Consider the following 20592-nt stretch of genomic DNA (forward strand, 5'->3'; position numbering starts at 1 on the left):
AGGAAGGAAGGAAGGAAGGAAGGAAGGAAGGAAGGAAGGAAGGAAGGAAGGAAGGGGGAAAGCCTGGCACACACATATACTCAATGAATGAAAGAGAGGGAGGCAGGGGAAAAGGAAAAAGGGAAGAAAAAGGCCTAGGAGGCTTGATGCTTGAATAAAGAAGGAAGTCAAGCTGACACATAGATGATTCTGAACTCTAGGTAAGAATAGGACAAGGGTTTTACTCCTACATGGGAATAAATCTGACCCAGGGTTTGACTCATGCTTCCAAAGGCTTCTAGAAGCATATTGTATGTAGAGAAATACCAATCTAGGGACAATGTAAGGGAGAATTAAAGGCACTTAAACTTATTTTTAATTGAAAGTCTATGGTAGATATTAAATGCCATACTGTATGGTAGGTATTAAATGCCATACTGTAAACACAATTCATCTGTCCACTTATTAATACATAATTGTCATACACATACTGTGTGCTGTTTATGCACAAGAGATAAGGGATATCACACTGAAAAAAGAAGAAAACTTCCAACTCTTAGCAAAGTAATTAAGGTCTTTCCCCCTCTAGTTTCTTGTTATTTGAATGCAAGGCTGTTGAATTAAGCTGAATTAAGGGAGCACAAATCACTTGGATATTTAAAATAGTTCATCAGAACTGCAAGGTATGTTCCGCTGTGGCTTCAGGCTGCTCTGGGTCCTTCATGCAAGAATCAGAGAAATAAAACTACAAACTGTTCGAAAATTCTCCAACAGACAGGCACTGATGGCTCAGACCTATAATCCCAGCCAATCAGGAGGCTGAGATCAGAGGACTGCGATTCAAAGCCAGCTTGGGTATAAAAGTCTGTGAGACTTAGGTCTATTTTATCACCTAAAAGCTGGAAGTGGAGGTGTGGCTCAAGTGGTAGAGTGCTAACCATGAGCAAAAATGCTCAGGGACAGCACACAAGCCCTGAGTTCAAGTGCCAGGATTGGCACACAGAAAAAAAAAAACAATTTTCTCCAACAGTTTCTAATAATTCTTAAGACAAAATTTAAAATCATATTGGTATATAATAATTATTCTTAAAAAGAGACCATGTACAATAGTAGATCCTCAAGAAAATAGACAGTGTACCAAAGCGACAGCAGAATGCACCATGCAACTGTGGAGTATCTAACAAAGCTTTGTCAGCTTTATTTCCAAGAAGAAAGGTTCAGGTTAGTGGGAGGATGATTTGTTGATCTTCCTAACAAAGAACAGCTCTATGCTCAGTATTTTCTGATGGCAACAACTTTGAGCTAGAATGTAACTTGCTAGTATTACATATATGTAGAAATGCAAGACACGTGTATCTTGAAAGAAGCAAATCAACTTAAGGCACATATCAAGGAAATAACTACAAGCAGTAACAAGTAGGAAACCTTAAAATTGTTACAAAAACCAGAAAGATGAGAAAATGACCATTTTTTTCTATCATCCTCATTGCCTTAATGAGTTAATGATGATGAATCCACAAATATTATTTGCTCTACTTGGAAGTGTCTTGTGTCCTTCCCTTCTCTCTGAATGGCTCCTATTCATCTCTTCAGGAGTTACGTCTCAGGAGTTACTCCCTGGGTATCTGTTAGCATCAGTTTCCCTAGCTACAAACTCCACCAAGCACTTGCTCAGACATCTATTTTCCCTGAGAACCTACCAACTTCACTGGAAGATGGGCTTTTAAACAACTACACAGGCAAAGTTCTAATCACATACCAGGATCAAAGATCTATTGAATTAAAACCAATGGGAGGAAAATAATTTCACACACAGAGCATACCATCGAAGTGGGAAATTCTATTGCTATTCTTTCCAGCCACACAGCAATCGACCTCCCCCAGGGCCGTCAAACCTGTTATTTGCTTTTAAGTAAGATTTTTAGCATGCTTTTCAGATTGCTATCTTGTAATATCTGGATAAGATCGAGTTCCTCATCACATCCATAATCTATCAATTATCTACACTATTATAAATGCTAGTGTCAATAATTTAATTATTCAATCATTTATTTTTTATGCCAGTACTAGGGTTGGAACTCAGAGCCTGGGCACTGTTCCTAAGCTGTTTTGTTCAAGGCTAGTGCTTTATCACTTGACTGATAATGCCACTTCTGGCTCTTGTCTTATGGACTTGGCAATCAAACCATGATCCTCAGATCTCAGCCTCCTGAGTAGCTAGGACTACAGGCATGAGTCACCAGTGCCTGGCAAATCTTTTATTTCTTTATTCCCAAAGATTCACAATAAATTTAAGGAAGAACACAGCATAGAAGGTACATTTTTATGTTCCTCTCTGAGTGAAAAGAATGTCATGTTGACATCCAAGAGAAACACAGCTAATGTTTGGCTAGGAGGTTTTAGTCTATTGCTCAGGTTACAGATTGGGAGCAATTACATTAAATTGTGATGAAGGGTAATATCTTTTTGTGTATATTAGCTTTGCATTAAGGAAGACCAAGGTTGGCTCATTATCCCTCATTGTAGTTATCTCTGAAACCCACAGTATTATCCCACACATTTGGGCATTCATTTTCCCTGACACGTTAACTACAGCTACTGATGTTTTGTATGCATGGCTTTCCATTCTCAGAGCAAAATGAGAAGTGTAGAACTGACTTGGCTCTAAGCAGCATTTGCTTCATAGTAAATATCCTATCTTCATCCCTTAGACAAAAGTGCTTGGGAAATTGCCACAAAGGAAATGAAGGAATGGACAGCCCCTAATTTAAAAGTGTCGCATAAACACAAATCTATGTTTCATACAAACTGCATAGGCTGAATGATCAAATAACCTTGTCTTTCATGGTTGAGGGCAGATAATAAATAATAAGAAAAGACAAACATCATCAACCAGAGTCTTGTAAGTCATAAGAGTTCCAATCAGAGAGTCTTCATTATCTGAAAATACAGTTCTTCTCAAAATGGGAACTTGACTAAGTTATTAATATGCATCTCACTCTATACCTCACCAGAGAGAATATCACTGAAACATAATAAATTGCTGGAGTGTTCCAACGCATGGTAATGTATGCCTTCCAGTTCATTATTTTTTGGTGTTATGACATCTCTGTCCAATCCTGGAACATAATGAGAAGTTCAAGATCTGTCATTATCACTTAATGAACTCCAATTAAGGATCATTAACCTATGATCCCCTCCTCATATTTGGTACAGAATGAGTGATCCTGGGGAAACTTTAAAATGTAAACTTGGGCAACTGCAGTCCTTTGACTCTTTGAAGAGTTTAAACCCTTTCAAACTACCATTTGCACCTCGAGTAATATAAGGCTAGTGATGCTATTGATTGATTATAAAACTACAAACACACACCTCGGGTCAAATGTATTGAATATTTCAAAGAGTTCATGATGGAATAATTATGTGGGAGGGCTGAACAGACAATAAACATGACTTTGATGATTTATGGCTTCAAAGGTTTAAAACCCCACTAAATCTAGACAAAAAAATTATACTTCTTTCCATTTTCAATTCAATCTTGCCTGTCTGTTTTGCCATCATATACATAAAATATAAATGGCATGCCTAAAGCATGCATTATTACTAAATAAGTAATTGAATTGGCTTAAATGTCTAATTAATTAATACAGTGCAAAAGGCAATATGTTCTATATATGTTTTATAAAAATCAAAGGTTATAATAAAGAAATAATTTAAGGGCTGTAAGGCATTGCATTAAAAGTCAAATTAAATATATGTACATGAATTTCATTAAGAACTTTAAAAGGTTGCTGGATGTCTTTCAGGTAAATCTAAGAAATTCATTATCTTATAGGATAAAAGAAATTCAGTATAAAGCACCAGATGAAGGGAGAAAATAGTACTTATACTTCTTAATTCCCATTTCTGGTATTTGAATATGTTAAGGTGTTAAAGTACTTTTGAATAAAGTACAACTGTATTGTGTGTGGCATTTCAAATTGAAATGTCATAACCTCAGGAACTAAAGACACCATGCATAGCTCTCCATGTTGCACTCATTTTTATCTCACACAGAATGCTATAACTGGTACAACATGGAAGTTTTTACAAAGCTTACTGAATTAAAAAAATGAATAAGACATACTTTCCAACTGAGAAAGTAATACTGGGTAATCTACTGAGGGCTACATAGCTTATCAGTACAGCATCACTCCCAGATCTCTGAAGTCAGTGTTTTAGTCCTGCTTGGAATTTGCTTACCTTTGGCATCACCCTATTTAACAGATAAAGATGTTGCAGCTGCCACTCCTCCCCACATAGACCAAGGAAAGTAAGTCTGTTTCCAACTTGTGTCCCATTTCCAGTTATTTCTTTTTGGAGAATAGTATTCTGGGAGCTCACCTTAGTTAATAGTTTCCTTATTAGGAAACTATTCTATTTTTTGATCTGAGATATAAGTTGGTAATTAGAATATAACTCAAGGGAATTCACAATGCATATAAAATTGCAGGTATGCAAGACCATGTGCTAAGAATTGCAACCTTAGTGACTTTGTTGTTGTATGAACATTATAGGACATGCAAAAAACTTGGATGGTGTAGGTCATCCTAGGTGTGGCAAATACATAGTATATGGGAGTAATGCTGGAGTAGTAATATGATTTTCTGGCTGGCAGTAAATATTTTTGCATAACTTAAAGGAGTACAGTCAAAAAGTATAGTGTAATAAGTACATAAACCAGTAGCATGAGAGTTTTGCTTTATTATTATCAAGCAGTTTTTAGTGTACCTAATAAGATATCCTATGCCTAAATATGTCTAGAAGTAGAATTAGTTAATTTGTACCAGCATCACCAAAAATTGTGTTGTACTACATTACATTGGCTAGGTGATTAGTGATATTGCAAATATTGGTCCCATTACAATCTTATGAAACCACTATTATATATGGTCCATCACTGATCAAAATGTAGTCAGCATGGGACTCTACTTTCAATATAATTACCAGACATACAATATATCAATACAGCAGTTGAGTCACCCACTAGTCAGCCTTAATTCACTCCATACTTACTGAGTGTCTATAACATCAGCCATTACACCACAACTGTATTTTTGAGAAAGGAAAATTTCCTTGCCTTGACAGAGAATCTTGGGGAAAATATCCTGTATGTTCTACACAATGCACTGTATTTTTCTGCATAATGAGTTATTCTGAAGCAATACAGTTTCTGTGAGTCAGAAATCTAGGCATAACATAGCTAGGTGCTTTGTTTCCACGTCTCTACCAAGGCTGCAAACATGGATACTGTCACATCTACAACCTCAGCTGAGGAGAACCAGTTCCTTCATGTGGTTGTTTTTCAGGTTCAGCTCCGGATAGGTTGCTGAAACAAGGTCTTCTTCCTCTTCCCAGTGGTAGTTCTCAGGCTCCAACTCTGCATGCCTCTCCAGCCAGAGCTGGCTTCATGAAAGCAAACAAGTCAAGAACGCATGACAGAAAACTCCAGCCCAGGACAAGTCATGGCCTTGAATCCTATACTCAGAGATATCATTTACATTGTTTTTTGTTTGTTTGCTTATTTGTGTGAGAAGGAAATCACTAGGCTCAGTCCACACACAAGGAAAGGGGTACCCAAGGACATGAAAGCTAGGAGAGGATCACTGAGAATAATGAGCACACATTTAAAAGATTAGAAACTACAAAATGGCTGAAGTACAGAAGATGCTAAGGAAAATAAGGAGTGATAGGAACCATGTCAAACTAGGAAGACGTGTACCATCTCAAGAATGGGCAGCCATTACTCAATTTCTGTTGTTCCTTGGCAATTGACTGATTTTTCATAAGAAACTGTAAGTCCCAGTACCCATGTTATCACCAGACTTCCTATGTTGGGATATATCAACTGAAAAAAACAATAGTTGCCTACAGATAGGGCCCTGCCTTTGTGCAATATCCTTTATCTTTGACAAGCTACATGTTAGCCAGTATTTTTTATGATTTCAGATAACACGCCATCAATGTAACACACCCAACAGTTGTCATTTAAATATTTATTGTATGTGTTAGGTGAGCAGAAATACTACATGATTGTCAAAACTTGGAGTGCACAAGGTGCATTCCTTATAGAGTTAAACCATACAGGAGAATTTCTCAGCCTTGTACAGACACACAAATCAAGAAGTGGGCCATGTAGCTGAAGGACACATAGGACATCTATCCTTTAAATTTTCCAGTGCAATTATTTAAGCCCTTCAGGTCTTTACTGGATAAGGATAACCTGTTGCCTACGTATTATATATTTATCAGGTTTCTCATTTATTTAATAACAAACAGAATGAAATTTTTTTTCATCACAGGGACCCATCAAGAAGAGGGAGATTAGTCAATGTTAGTTTGGAAACTTTACAGCGAATACATTTCCAGTGTTCTCTAGGGGTGAAGTTGCAGATACAGAGTCCTCAAATAAAGCTCTAGATAAGAGCTTAGTATTACGTTATTATTTAATAATTCAACAATACAGAGAGTGCAAAAAAAGAGAGAACACTTTTAGTTCAAATTTTACAACTTCTTTTCCTCTAAAGAAACATCAGCCAATATGAAAGGAACAAAGAGGGAAAATGACCAAAATAAGCAGAAACGATATGATAGTAACTTAAAATTCTAATGAGGATGAGAATCGCACTTGTGTCTGGTGATTCTCAAGCACTGAAAATAAGTTCTGAAGATAATTTGGTGTTGTAAACAGAAATAAAAATATTTCCATTCTAGAGAGTGGAAAATCAGAGAAATATACTGATATGGGTACGTATCTCTGAATTTTAAACTTTAAAAATACCCAAAGTAGGATTTTTGTTTAGGGAAGGTGAGAAGATACAAAATATAGTTTTGTTTTGTGGTGAAATGAACCCCAAGAAAAGCATTCAAATGTTTTTTTTTTCATGCGATTGTTTCTAACATATTTATAAGATGATTTCTTTGTTGCTTTGTATGTCCCTCCCCCATAGTATAACCCCTGCTTTCACTGTATTTGATGTTGGTATAAATTGTGGAGGGGAAGGGAAAAAACAAATTGTTTAAATAGGGATACAGGAGGACCCATTGCAACAATGAGATCAATGAGATGTACAAGTTGTTATGTCGAAAAATGAATTTTACAACTTTGGCCCGGGGGAGGAGGGGAGAGGGGAAAGATGGGAAGGGATGGGAAGGGGAAACAAAGGAGGAGGCAACAATGCTTGATAAGAAATGTACTCATTATCTTGCCCATGTAATTGTAACCCCTCTGTATGCTATTTTCACAATAAATTTTAAAAAATACAGTTTTCCTGGAATAGTAGAGGTTATGACCTAATGCAATTGTGAATGATGATATGCATTTTGAAACAGCAGTAATGCATTCTTGAGTAGCTCTTACCAAGCAAGTGCCTTACGAATACTTCCTCCTTCCTCCTTCCTTCTCCACATCTCTACTGATAATGAAGGTATCTAACACCTCCAAGTTCATCACAGAGCACACAGGTGATAAAACAGCCCCAGACATGGGTGTTGGAGGATTTCTGCTTTTAGTTAGTAAAGAAGCTCAGAGGGAAGCTATTGACTTTCCTTAAACCACTTACCAAAGGACAGCTTGAAGCACCCTCTTGAAAACTACATCTCATGTGTTAATCAATTTTATCATAGCTGTGACCAAAATACCTGAAAACAACTGAGAGAGAAGATATTTATTTTGGCTCAGTCTTCAAGAGTCCAGTCCATGTTGCCCTGACTCATGAGGTTGCACAGAACATCATGGAAACAAGAGACCTATTCACCCCAGACAGGAAGCAGAGAGACAGACAGTGAGACACTGGGGGCAAAATGCCACCAAGTACCTACCCCTTCTGACTTACTTCCTCCAGCTAAGATCTACTTCCTAAACTGTCCACAACTTCCCCAAATGCACCATACGCTTGGAAACCAAGCATACAACACATGAGCCGACGAGGGATATTTCATACCCAAACAATTAAAACTCATTACATCATCTCTCTTGTGCTTCCCATTATACCCTAAATGGAAGGGGAATACTTTCAGATAACAAAGCCTTTGTAACTTTGTTCCTTTTTCTTTCTCAAAGCTATTTGTATCATTTCAATGCCACCAGACTGAATGGTGAAATTACAAACAGCTTGTTGTCCTGCCAATCAGATGCCATTTGCTTGCAAAAGTTAATAACCACACAGTACCAGCTGCCAACCAAAGAGTTAGCACTTTTTCCCAGAAGTTGAAGGGGACTCCAGAATTAGGGGTTCAGTCATCATGCTAAACAATAGACAACCAACTTTGGCTACATTATAATATCATCATCATACTAAAAACAACACCCACCCATACCATGACAAACCAAATTATGCTAAAATTTAGAGCACTCTGATTCCTTGAAATCTCTTTCCCTACTCATGCAAAGTTCTGATGACAACATGCATAACACAAATCGAGTTCTAGTAAAAGTCAAACCCTAAACTACTCAGAGAGAATCTACATTTAGAGCCTGTGCAACCCTTCTGCATCCATTGGTCACTGAATGACATTTCCTGCCTACTCCTAAAATTATCTGGATGCTAATGATATGGTAAGACCACACTGCAGATATAATAACACCAGGTCACCTTCCTACGGCCCAGCCAACTGGCCTTTCAGATCTCTGAGTTAGTTCACCAATCTTTCTCTGCCTTAGCACACATACACCTGCTATTCCTTTGGCCTAGAAATCTTTTCCCTGAGCAGGATTCTCAGTTACTCTGTTAGCTTTTCCATACCTGCTGTGGAAGCTTTCACTGAGCAGGTTGACTTAAGGCTCATATTTACCTATTATATAGGAAGGAATTCAGGAGTATTTTATCTGATAACTTGTCTTAACTATTTCATACACTAGATTATTAACTAAATGAAGAAGGATTATGGCAAACCTGATGACTTTTGTATCCAGGATCTGATCAGTGTCTAGCCTTCTGGAATCCAGAGGAACATGTGTCGCATGAGTGAGTGAATGAATAAATGGCAAATTAAAAGGGTGGGTTGTACAATTAGGCTACTGCACAACTTGGTGTAATAATGTATCTCCTATGAAAGAAGAAATAGAAGCTCTGAGGCAGTAAATCATTTTCCTAAGCCCAGATAGATGGACAAGCATTTGAACCCTGTTTGTCTTGCTTGCAATCATCACACATGCCATGCATAATAAATCCCTTGCTGAAAATTAGGAGTCTCTTATTATTTCAATTGAGACTATGGTTTAGATAACTGCCTGTGACTACATTTAAACTTGCACCCAGGATAATAATGTATCTAATCACAAACGGACTATAATAGGCGTTTACTCCTATTCTCTTCTTGATGATTACATGCAGAAGTCTCAAGATGGCAAATACGGTCTCTCTGCAAAGGAGAAAGTGATCTGAAAATGCTCACAATCCCAGAATGTTCATTTAGTGGGGTTTTCTCCTTGGCCACTGGCATTGTAACTGCAGCTTCAGAGAAGTCAGATGGGAGCAGCAATTTTTGAAAAGAGCTGGAACTAAACTTTCCTGAGCATTAATGTTAATTTGCCAATTATATGTCCCAGAGAAATTTGAGGGAATGGAACTTGGGGTGTACTTGGCAGAAATATACAGGCAATGAAGGAATTCAATGCATCCTACTTAGAGGAAATGTGAACATTTCTGCCCAGTTAGAATGAGCCCATTTCTATTCTAATTACATCCTTATGTCTATTTGTCCCTATTCGTGTAATGTAAACAGGAATCACATGACTTGCATTAATATTTACAGTTGGAGTAAGGTCTGTGAAGATATTGGTGAAGATACCTGTTCTCAGTGATCACTAGTCCATGAAATGTCTTCATTCAAATTCAAAGAGTCAAATGAGCAGTATCATAAACAACCAAATCGATTTCCCCACACACTCCTCCCAGATCTGGCAAACAATCTACTCCCAAGTTGAGCTTTTGTGCTGAGTTTCATCCCAGAGTACAACTTTACAGCAGAGTTATAAACCCTGAAATTGCTGATGCAGCCTTAATTATAGCTATGCGGGTGACATGGCTCTAATGAACTCTTTGCTATTTTATGTGGCCTGGGGATCCCAGAAGTAGCATTGTGCAAATGTACAAACACATTGGTCAGGGTTTAGTGTGATATTTTTGGAATGCAGAAGTGGAAAATATGTATGTGAATATGGATGCAAATATGAATTATGTAGATTTAATGAGTATAATATCAAAGTAGTAATGGCATTTGTCATTATAGAAATCGTTGAAACAGTGCAACATGCCCAATTTTTTAAATGCATCAAGATTAAATAGGAGGACTAAATGAACTGTAAAGTTTACTTATATTTATGTTAGTTCCTCTACTGCCATGGACAATACTTGACTTTCAAAACCAGTTATCAGCCACCATTTCTTTTCAGGTCCATGCAAGCCAGAACTTCTCCAAATGTAATGCATTTAGGAAGTACAGCCAGTTAAAATGCAGTGTTGTCCTGTGGATCTGCAGTGAGACTTCTGATTTTATCATAAGCTGAGACACGTGTTAACTGATTTGAAAATAAATTTTCTCACTGTATTTGATGTTGGGATAATTTGTGGAGGGGAAGGGCAAAAACAAACTGTTTAAATAGGGATACAGGTAGACCCATTGCAACAAGGAGTATAAGTTGTTATGTCGAAAAACGAACTTTACAACTTTGGCTGGGCAGGGGGGTGGGGGGGACAGGAGGGGATGGGAAGGGGAGACAAAGGAGGAGGCAACAATGCTTGATAAGAAATGTACTCATTACCTTGCCCATGTAATTGTAACCCCTCTGTATGGTATTTTCACAGTAAAAACATTCTGTAAGAGACTTTGATTACCATTGCACTGTTTTAACAACATTTTGAAAATATGTTCAGTAACTGATTCACTCCAAGATGCATGTTTGCACCTGTCAGGAATAGGATTTTTTAAATTAAACATCCTGAAACTTTTTATCTAAAAATTCTCTAAGTGGTAGTGCTATTTTTACCAGAAAAGTTTTCTGAAAATCGTTAACCTTGTTAATGAAGGAGTGGTTCTAAATGACTCTGAAAAAAGGCAAATCAGCAGTATAGCCCACCACTGTGCTAATGGAGAAGGATTCAGAGAAATGCACAAGTCAGTATGGAGAAGAATAAATGAGTGGAGTACAGTGTAATCCCAGCTAGTTGGAGGCAGAGATCAGAAGGATCACCATGCAAGGCTTTATATTTAAAATCTAGCTAAAACTGAAAGTAGAAACTTCAAAATGTAGTGTTTTTTGGTTCTCTTTATTTCAACTTTGATGTACCCTGATTAATTCTGCTCTGATTTGAGTGTGTTTCCATGTACTGGGAACCTGAGCCCAGGAAGGCTGGGGTGAGAGGTTTGGGACATGAGAGCCTTCCCCTCGTGAATGAATGAACATCATCATGAGAGGAGTCTATTACAAAATGATGAGTTTTCTTACCTACCTCCTGGCATGGGATCTCATAGCAAGAAGGCCTTCAACAGATTAAGTCCTGACACCATGACTTTGGGGTTCTCATCCTCCAGAACTATGAGGAGATAAATTAATACATTTCTGCTTTTCCAATTTACCCAGTGTATGCCACCACTATTTTGTCTCTGGCAGCACAAAATGGACTAAAGTTGCATTCTTCGTTGACATGAGGATACTCCTCACCTTGAAGGAAAGTGTGAGGGATTTTAAATACAAATGGAGGGTTGGCTCAAGAACTAAAGTCCTGGAAATGGCGTAGTAGCTCAAGTGGTAGAGCACTCGCCTTGAGCTGAAGAGCTGAGGGACAGCGCCCAGGCCCAGAGTTCAAGCCCCACAACCGACAAAAAAAAAAAAAAAGAACTAAAGTCCTTGAGCTCTGTATGAAAATCTATCAGGTAGAAGATATTAGCCCACATTCTGTAAAAGCAAACCTCAATCTCTAAAGTAAAAATCAAAAGCAAATGAAGAACAATAAGCACAAGGCACTGCTTAGTAGATTTGCTGAAAATCTGTACCTTTATTTAAATGTTCTGAGATCGATAAGGGAATAACACTGAAAATAAGAAGAGGCCACTTACGTACACTCTAAAAAGAATATATGCTCTGTCCTATTTGATGGATGAATTATACCTCTAACTTGTGAAAGAGGATTAAAAGGTATATCTTTCTGGGTGTGAACTGCCAGTCAAGTAGTTGTAAAAGAGTTTTTGAATGATTGGTATGATTCATAATTTTGACATTCTCTCAGATGAAATGTCAGTGATACAGCTACACATACTCTAATTGGAAGTCTATCAGCTTAAAAGTTCATCATAATTTTCATAGTTTAAATTTCACCTCTCACGAACAATGCAATTAAATGAAGAATGAGCACATGCAGAGACTTCAAGGGAAATCTTCAAAAGGCATAAAGCAAAACAAATATTATTATATAGTATTATTATTCTATATGTATTTTTAGATACAATGATTAAAAATTAAATAAGAATCCTATATGAAGGCTTTAGCATAGTATAGATGGGAGATACTTACAAAATCATTTAGTCTGTAGATTTGTAAACTTCTGGGCTCTTAAATATTCCTTTTGATTAAAGCAAACCTTTGTGTGATACATAAAACAGATAAAGTTGTCTGTCATGATGGATAGCCTCTACTTTCATAGCCTGCTCTCTTTCCCACATCCTCCTCCAGTGCTACAACTCCCTGAGATGTACCTCTGGAGTTAAGTGTTCCTTTCCTGAGCTAGTTCTGTTCCCACATTTTACTCTAGACTGTGAAATAATTTTTCCATAATCCCTATGTACTCGCCATCACAATTGGAGCTTGAGCTAGCGTTCTAGCTGGGCTCTTCTTATTCATTCACACATGAACTCTCCTGTGATAGATTTGCTCCCAATGATGTTTGGGCAATGAAAGGTATTATCCTGCCTACCACATTTTCCTAGGGCTTACTGTTGTTAGTGGTGGTTTTGCTACTTGTTTGATGAATCTCTTGAATGAATTCTGTGGAGTTTTGTGTGTGTGTGTGTGTGTGTGTGTGTGTGTGTGCGCATGGGGGGGGTCAGTAAGCGTGCATGTGTGTGCCCCATATTCATGGAAGTCTCTCTTGGTTGGCTTAGACAAGACAGTTAGTGAATGGGAAGACATGTTCTTAAATGGCTTGTTGGTCAGTGTTTCAGGTTTTACAGAGGGTCTGTGTGTTGACGGGCCTGTCCCCAATGTTCTAACAGTTAATATTTTTTCCTTTAGCCTTCACTTCCTGATTTGTGCTCAGACTCACTAGTCAGAAGGTAAAACTCGGGTCTTCTCTGTTTATTTCTGAACAGGAGCTAAGCCCTGCGCATGCGCCTTGCCCTTTGCCTTCCCAGACACAGGCTGGGATGTTTCAAATGCCACCCTGGACATCTCAAGATCCAGATGTTCCTTCTGGAGTTTTGTGGTCAGGCTCTTTCTTGTTTATCTCATTTGTATCACTGCCCCAGAGAGTTGTAACGTTAAACAACTACAGCTGATTGTTTTTGTCAAGTACCCTGGGGAGAAGGCTGTTTGCAGAAAAGAAACCTACGTCAAATGGTAGAAAAATAAGCCCTGCAAATGGGACCTTTCCAGGCGGATAAAGGACGAGTAAAACTGAGATGGATTTTGTAGCCCCACACTCTTCTGGTGTCTCTAATGGATGTTGGTTTCCACACATATCAGAGTTGCAAAACTACTACAGATGGAACAGAAGGAAGGGAATATGGAGAGTTCAACTGATATGTCTTGCTCTTCTTACTGATACTGCTATTTTTCCTCTATGAATTGTTATTTTAAAAAGTCTTTAGTTAATTTCTGGAATTCTATAATAGTTATTTGGGCAGTCTTGAAAGTGTTCTTGTTGTTTTAATAGGATAGCAAATGGTGGCAGGAATATTCTTACTCCATAAGTCTGGAAATCTCTCCTAAAGCCTTTCTCAACTAAGGTTTCTCCACATTTTCCTTTATCTAATATACTTCGTCATTAACAAGACTTTAAGCCTTTTGACCATCCACTAAATGCAGTCTGCCATTGCTCTTTTAAGCATTTATATTGAATGAATTGCCTTTCTCTAACTCAACCCATACATTTTTCTTGTAAAACTTAGTTAAAACCAATCTTTTTCATTAAAAACAACAACTTACCTGACTAATACACTGAGATATAGACTTGTGCTGTGGAACTTGGCATGCTTCAAAGAAACGGAAACTTTTGTTTGTCATAATCTTGCCTTTGACAATTTAATTCTGCACAGATTGAGGCTGCCTTATCTGAGATTTGTAAGACCAGAAGTTCTTTGGAATTGGGAGTTATTTTTAGTTTTTGTTTCTCATTTGCATGTATATAATGCAATATCTTGGTGATTGAATCGAAGTATGAACATTAAACTATTTTATATTTCATATACACCTGAAAGTAACTTTGCACAGTATTTTAGTATACCTGCATTTTTTACTATGATCCATTATACGAGGTCAGCTGTGAAATTGCCACTTGTGCAATATGTTGTCCATGCCTGAGACATTTCAGAATTCTGAGTCTTTCAGAGTTTGGGTTAGGGATACTCAGCTTGTACTTGGTATTTATTACTGAGCAGCAAAATGTCTTGAGACCCATTGGCGTAAAGCAATGATTACTATTTCTCAGCCATAAAATTCTCTCTGCTAAACAGATGTCCAGGGCTATGTGATCAAGCAGATACTCCTGCATGGTTCCTATGAGAAAGGAAAATGAAGCAGTTTTGCTGGAAGGGCCCAGTTCAGATTCCCTCATATTAGTTAGAGGTTGAATGCATCCAGAACACAAAAATTTCAGAGCTGCAAGTCATTCGGGGGCTTTGGTGGTGATGCACATGAGTATTATCACAAGTTTGTTTGAAAGTTATTATGGCATGATGACTGCCATCCAAGAGAGTGAGTGATCCCAGCGGTTATAGAAGAAGCTCCGGTGTCTTTTATGACCTAGATTTGGGAATTGACCATCATCACATGTGACTTATTTTACTGGTCATCCAAGGCTAGCCACCATTCCAAAAAGGGCATACATTTCAGGAACAAAAAAAAATCATTTGGTAACATCTTGGTGCTGAACTTCTATTGTATCTCTTTTACCAAAGACTTTTTTGCAGAAAATAAAAAGTCATATATATGGCTATCTCTTAAACAAGTGCAAATCTCTGGGCCCACCAAAATCACTTATTAAATTAATGAAGCTACTACAGATAACTCATGCTTCCAAAATGAAAGAGAGTTAATGTTCTCAGAAAATTCAAGGATGGTAGAAATTGTATCTACCTTCCAGAACAAGTGATTCAACTGGGTCTTAACTATGATTGTGGAATTAGGAAATGGTTGTCTGTTTTTATGAAACTGACATACTGCCTGCATGGTTAAAAAAGAACCATGTATTGCCTACTTCTAAATCCCAATAAGTTCCTTTTGGTTTTGGCAGGAAAATATGATGATGATGATGATGATGATGATGATATTTTGAGACAAAACACATATTTCGACCCCTTGAAGAGAACATTTAGAAGACTTGCAGTTTCATAGTGGGCAAGATAAACGCAAAACTACCGGAGACCATTTTTAGCTAAACCATTGATTAGAAATTTACTGATCACATTTATAATGTTACCAGGACCTAAAGAAACACTAGTGATTTCTAAATTTTTGTTTTGTTTTGTCAGTCATGGGGCTTGAACTCTGGGCTTGGACACTGTCCCTCAGCTTTTCAGCTCAAGGCTAGCACTCTACCACTTGAGCTACCGCACTACTTCCAGATTTCTGGTGGTTAATTGAAGATAAGAGTCTCACGGACTTTCCTGCTTGGGCTGGCTTTGAACCATGATACTTGGATCTCAGCCTCCTGAGTAGCTAGGATTACAGACATGAGCCACCAGTGCCTGGCCCAAGGTAGCAACCAATACAATACATGGTTTCTAAATTTTGACCTTCCAAGTCTAGAATAGAAATTAAACAGACATTTTTCATGACCAATCAACATGGAAATTATGACTGTTTTCAGAAATGAAACCTTACATTGTTCCATCTATTTGCTTTGAAAGATGTAGGATCAGTCAGGCATAGTGGTTCAAGCCAGTAGCCCTTATTACTTGGGTAGCAGAGACTGGGGAAGATCCTGGCTTGAATGCAGCCCAGGCCAAAAGAAGGTCATGAGATTTCTTCTAAAACAAGGGCTGGGCACAGTGCCACCTTCCTGATACCCCCTGCAACACAGAGAAAGAAAAAGTAGAACTACAGCTAAGGAGGTCGCAGGCATAAAGCAGGATTTACCTTGCCAATAACCAATACACAAAGAGGCTAGAGATGTGGCTCACGTGGTAGAACTTTTGGCTACTAAGAGTCCCTGAGTTCAAACACCAATACTGACCCCAAAAGATGATATCTTTATGTATGTTTGCATGTGTATGTATGTATATATGTGTATATGTACATATTATAACCCTATATATAACCATATATATGTAACATATACATATAATCATATATAATCACATATATGCTTACTAAATTATGTATATAAAACAACATATATATATACATAACCAAATTATGGTTACTAAATTATGTATATATATGAGTATTATATATGTATTATATTTGTTTGCTAAATTAATTGAGGATTATGAAATAGTTGGCTTCATCAGTGCTAAGACAGTTAAAATGTATTGGTAGTCACACATTCGTCCATAAGAGTTGGTTCTAGTTATGAATATGCTACTGGACTGGGAGGAATAGAACACAGTAGGCCTTAGGTTGAATTGAACAAATCAGGCTGATTTTCCTTTACATCTGGAAAGAAGTTCACAAGGACTAATAAACAAACACACACAAACTTAAGATGGTACTATGAGAAGTAGTTACTATGGGGGTTATGCTCACAGCAAAGAGGGAGCATCCAACATTCTCATCCAGCAAACCCGAGCGTATATCCCAATCACAGCATTAGCCAGGAGCAAGCTAGGGAGACTCACTGATCTTCCTTAGAATTCTTGTGAACAGCAGAGCAAATTCTCATCCAGGATAGTGGTGAGGTCAAAATGGATGATTTTTATAAAACCTTCATATACCTGGAAACTTCTTAGTTAACTCTTCTTGCTGTGGAGGCATCTGCAGAGGTCCAGAGGAGGCCAATTTGCACATTTGATCTTCCTTATCATTAAGACATCCGCTGAATGCCTGCTCTGTGAGGCTTTGTGGTGGCTGCGCCTCCCGTGGCCTTTACACGTGCCAACGAGGGGACTTTGGGACTCGTAAATGGGCAATTAAATCTCCAGCCTCTTCCTGAAGGTTCTGCCCTCCATTTGTTTCATGGAACTTTCCTCTGATGATTAAATTGGCACCTCTATACAAAAATGTTCCCTTCCGCCCTCCCGGGAGGGGTGCCTTTCCCATTACGGACCTCACAAGGGAGGTATAGGGAGGTTTTTGCTGTATCTTGCACACTCAATTTTTAATGTGGGACATTAGACTCGGCCAGCTTCCTGTGTGGGATGTGAGCCTGCTCTTGGTCTCTCATCTCCTGTATGATGCACCCTTTTGGCCTGCAAGGAACCTAAAGATGTCACATTACTACCAATTAAATAAAGGGGACATGGGACATTTTAAGGCACTATTGTAGTCTGAAAAAAAATAACTTCAAAGCTCAAATAGAACAGACCAACTAGGGAATGCATTAGGGACAAACCATGCTGTAACAGGATGCAGTAACACAAGTGTGCTAAGAAAGGGGACCCAGGAAAGTAGAATCCTGAAGATGCAAAGTAATATAAGATTAACAATATTTGCAAATCTTAGGTGTCCCCAATCTCTATAGGCTTGCAAAACCTCGTCCTTGGCAAAAAGACCTTCATAGTTAAGTTCTAGCTAACTTGTCTATAGTCTCTAAGCTCTGGCCACATTGAATTTCAGTATTTGAGATCTGCTATGATTGTTTCTCTGTTTTGCCTTTGCTCCTTTCCCTCTCACCACTTTTCAATTTCCTAAACTAAACCTGTATTTTATTTTTCCAGTACAGGGGCTTGAACTCAAAGTGCTAACCTTGCTTGCTTGGCTGGTACTCTACCACTTGAGCCACACCTAGAGCCCAGCTTGGTGATTTTGGAGATGGAGGCTTGTAGACTTTTCCAACTGGGCTGGCTTTGAACCATGACCCTCTAGGTATCAGCCTCCTGAGTAGCTAGGTTTTATAGGGGTGAGCCACCTGTGTTGGGCATGCTAAATAGCTTGGTTAACTCCTGCTTCAAAACAATCTCTCTTCAAACAAAAATTTCCTCTTCAGTCATCCTTCATGGCTTTCAACATGTAAATATTTTACTCAGTAACTTAAATTCCAAGATACTTATTAGGTACATGTTAGGCACCAGTAAATAGATGTTAGGGGTGAGTCAAACAAAGAATCTTGCTTGCTAAGATTATTGCTCCTCTATTGGCTGAGCTTCTTGAGAGACCTGAGGACCAAGTCTTATGTGTGTACTGCAGTGCTATAATTTCACACCTAGGACAGGGTCTGGTGTGTAGGAAGTGTTTATGAATGACTTTTAGTGGGTGACTCAGCAGTCATGTTTTGCATGACAGATTCCAAGCAATTTGAGAGGCTCAAGGTCCTTTCTTCTTTACCTTTTTGCATCTGTAGGGAAAAGTACATAGTTTGGAGCAGCTGCTCATGAATCAACAAAACTCGGCATATTACCCTTGCTACTTCAGTGTACTTGATGTTCAGAATATGGTGGCTAAGCTTGATCATCATTCATCCTGAGAAAGCTTTCAATCAAAATGTTACCCTAATAAGGCTGTCTGTAAGAATAAGGCTGTAGATGGAATTGGGAAGACACAGAATGGAGGTTTGTGGAGCTGCATCACTAGCTGCTTAGGCAGTTTTGCAGTTGACAAAAAAGGCTTTGGTTGTCTCCACCTTACACCATAGAGATCACAGATAATATATCCATATTTTTTGTTGTTAGAGGTGTTGGTATTTAGTGACTAAAGTTAGAAGGCAAGGTTCCAAAATTACTACAATCCATGATTCCCTACACATAAAATAGTCTGAATTTCTTGAAGTGATCATCTACTTTTGCATTCTTATTTGTGTGCTACAACTTGGCCTAAGCTTTACCTTCTTAAACAAAGTTGTGTTAGCATCCACCCTTTGTTTATCTGCTCATGGAAAACAGGAGACTCAGGTCTTACAAAGTAATGATATATAGGCAAGAGCATTTAGCCAATTTGCTCCAAACACATTTGATTAAAGTTTAAGAGAAAAATACAATCCTAAAATGACATGCCCCAGAGGGCACCAGAATTGGACGGAGGACTTAATTGGGTGATCTTTCAGCTAGTTGAAAGGAAAATTGCAACAAAGATACATTACAAATAATCTACCAAATAAATAAGCATATATGAAGATTTGCACTTGATATTCATTTCAGAAAGTAGTCAACTCTTACACGCACATACACACACACAAAAAAAACATACTATAAAGTATGTGGCAGATGAGAACAAAATCTAGGTAAGAGCAAGGAAAGATGAAGCAGAGAGAGAAAGTGATATTGAAAAAAAGAGGCTACAAAAATGAGAATTTGTTGATATTACAAAAACTGGAATACTCTACAAAATATGTTCAGGGCAATTAATCAAGAGAGGATTAAAAGATCCATTCAAAACTTTCCTATTCAAAAGACATAGCTAGCAAGATCAATAGAAAGGCCATGGATTGGGAGAAGATCTTCACTACCTATATAATGGACAAGGGTCTCATATCTAAAATATACTTAGAACTCAAAAAATTAAATCCCTCAACAACAAATCCTCAAAGAAACAACTGCCCAATTAATAAGTGGGCTAAAGACTTAAAGAGAAACTTCTCTGAAGAGGAAAGAAGGATGGCCAATAGACACATGAAGAAATTCTCAACCTCTCTAGCCATAAAAAAATGCAAATCAAAAAAACATTGATATTCTACCTCGCTCCAGTTAGAATGGCTATAATCAAGAAACCTAGGGGGCTGGGAAGATGGCTCAGTGGTAGAGCGCTTGCCTTGCATGCCAGAGGCCCTGGTTTTCGATTCCTCAGCACCACATAAGCAAAAAGAAAAAAGCCAGAAGTGGCACTGTGGCGCAAGTGGTAGAGTGCTAGCCTTGAGCTGAAGAGCTGAGGGACAGCGCCCAGGCCCAGAGTTCAGGCCCCACGACTGGACCCCCCCCCAAAAAAAAGAAATATAGTAACAACAGATGCTGGAGGGGATATGGCCAAAAGGGAACCCTACTATATTGTTGGTGGGAATGTAAACTTGTTCAACCACTTTGGAAAGCAGTATGGAGGTTCCTCAAAAGACTCCACATAGAACTCCTTATGACCCAGCAATCCCACTTTTGGGCATTTACCCAAATGTTTACAAACAAGACCACGCTAAAGCTACCAGCACAACTATGTTTACTGCAGCATTATTTACCATAGCTAAGATATGAAACCAATCCAGATGCCCCTCAGTAGATGAATGGATCAAGAAAATGTGATATATATAAATCATATATATATATATATATATATAT

The 20592-nt window shown here is 38.2% G+C and overlaps 1 protein-coding gene across 1 annotated transcript in view; it reads right to left on the bottom strand.

Annotated features, from left to right (window-relative positions):
• Fam19a1 (family with sequence similarity 19 (chemokine (C-C motif)-like), member A1) overlaps positions 1–20592 on the bottom strand; it is a 480497-nt gene that overhangs the window by 319432 nt on the left and 140473 nt on the right. The window lies entirely within an intron of this gene.

The sequence above is a fragment of the Dipodomys ordii genome, unplaced genomic scaffold (assembly GCF_000151885.1).
Source record: "Dipodomys ordii isolate 6190 unplaced genomic scaffold, Dord_2.0 Scaffold12, whole genome shotgun sequence".
NCBI lineage: Eukaryota > Metazoa > Chordata > Mammalia > Rodentia > Heteromyidae > Dipodomys > Dipodomys ordii.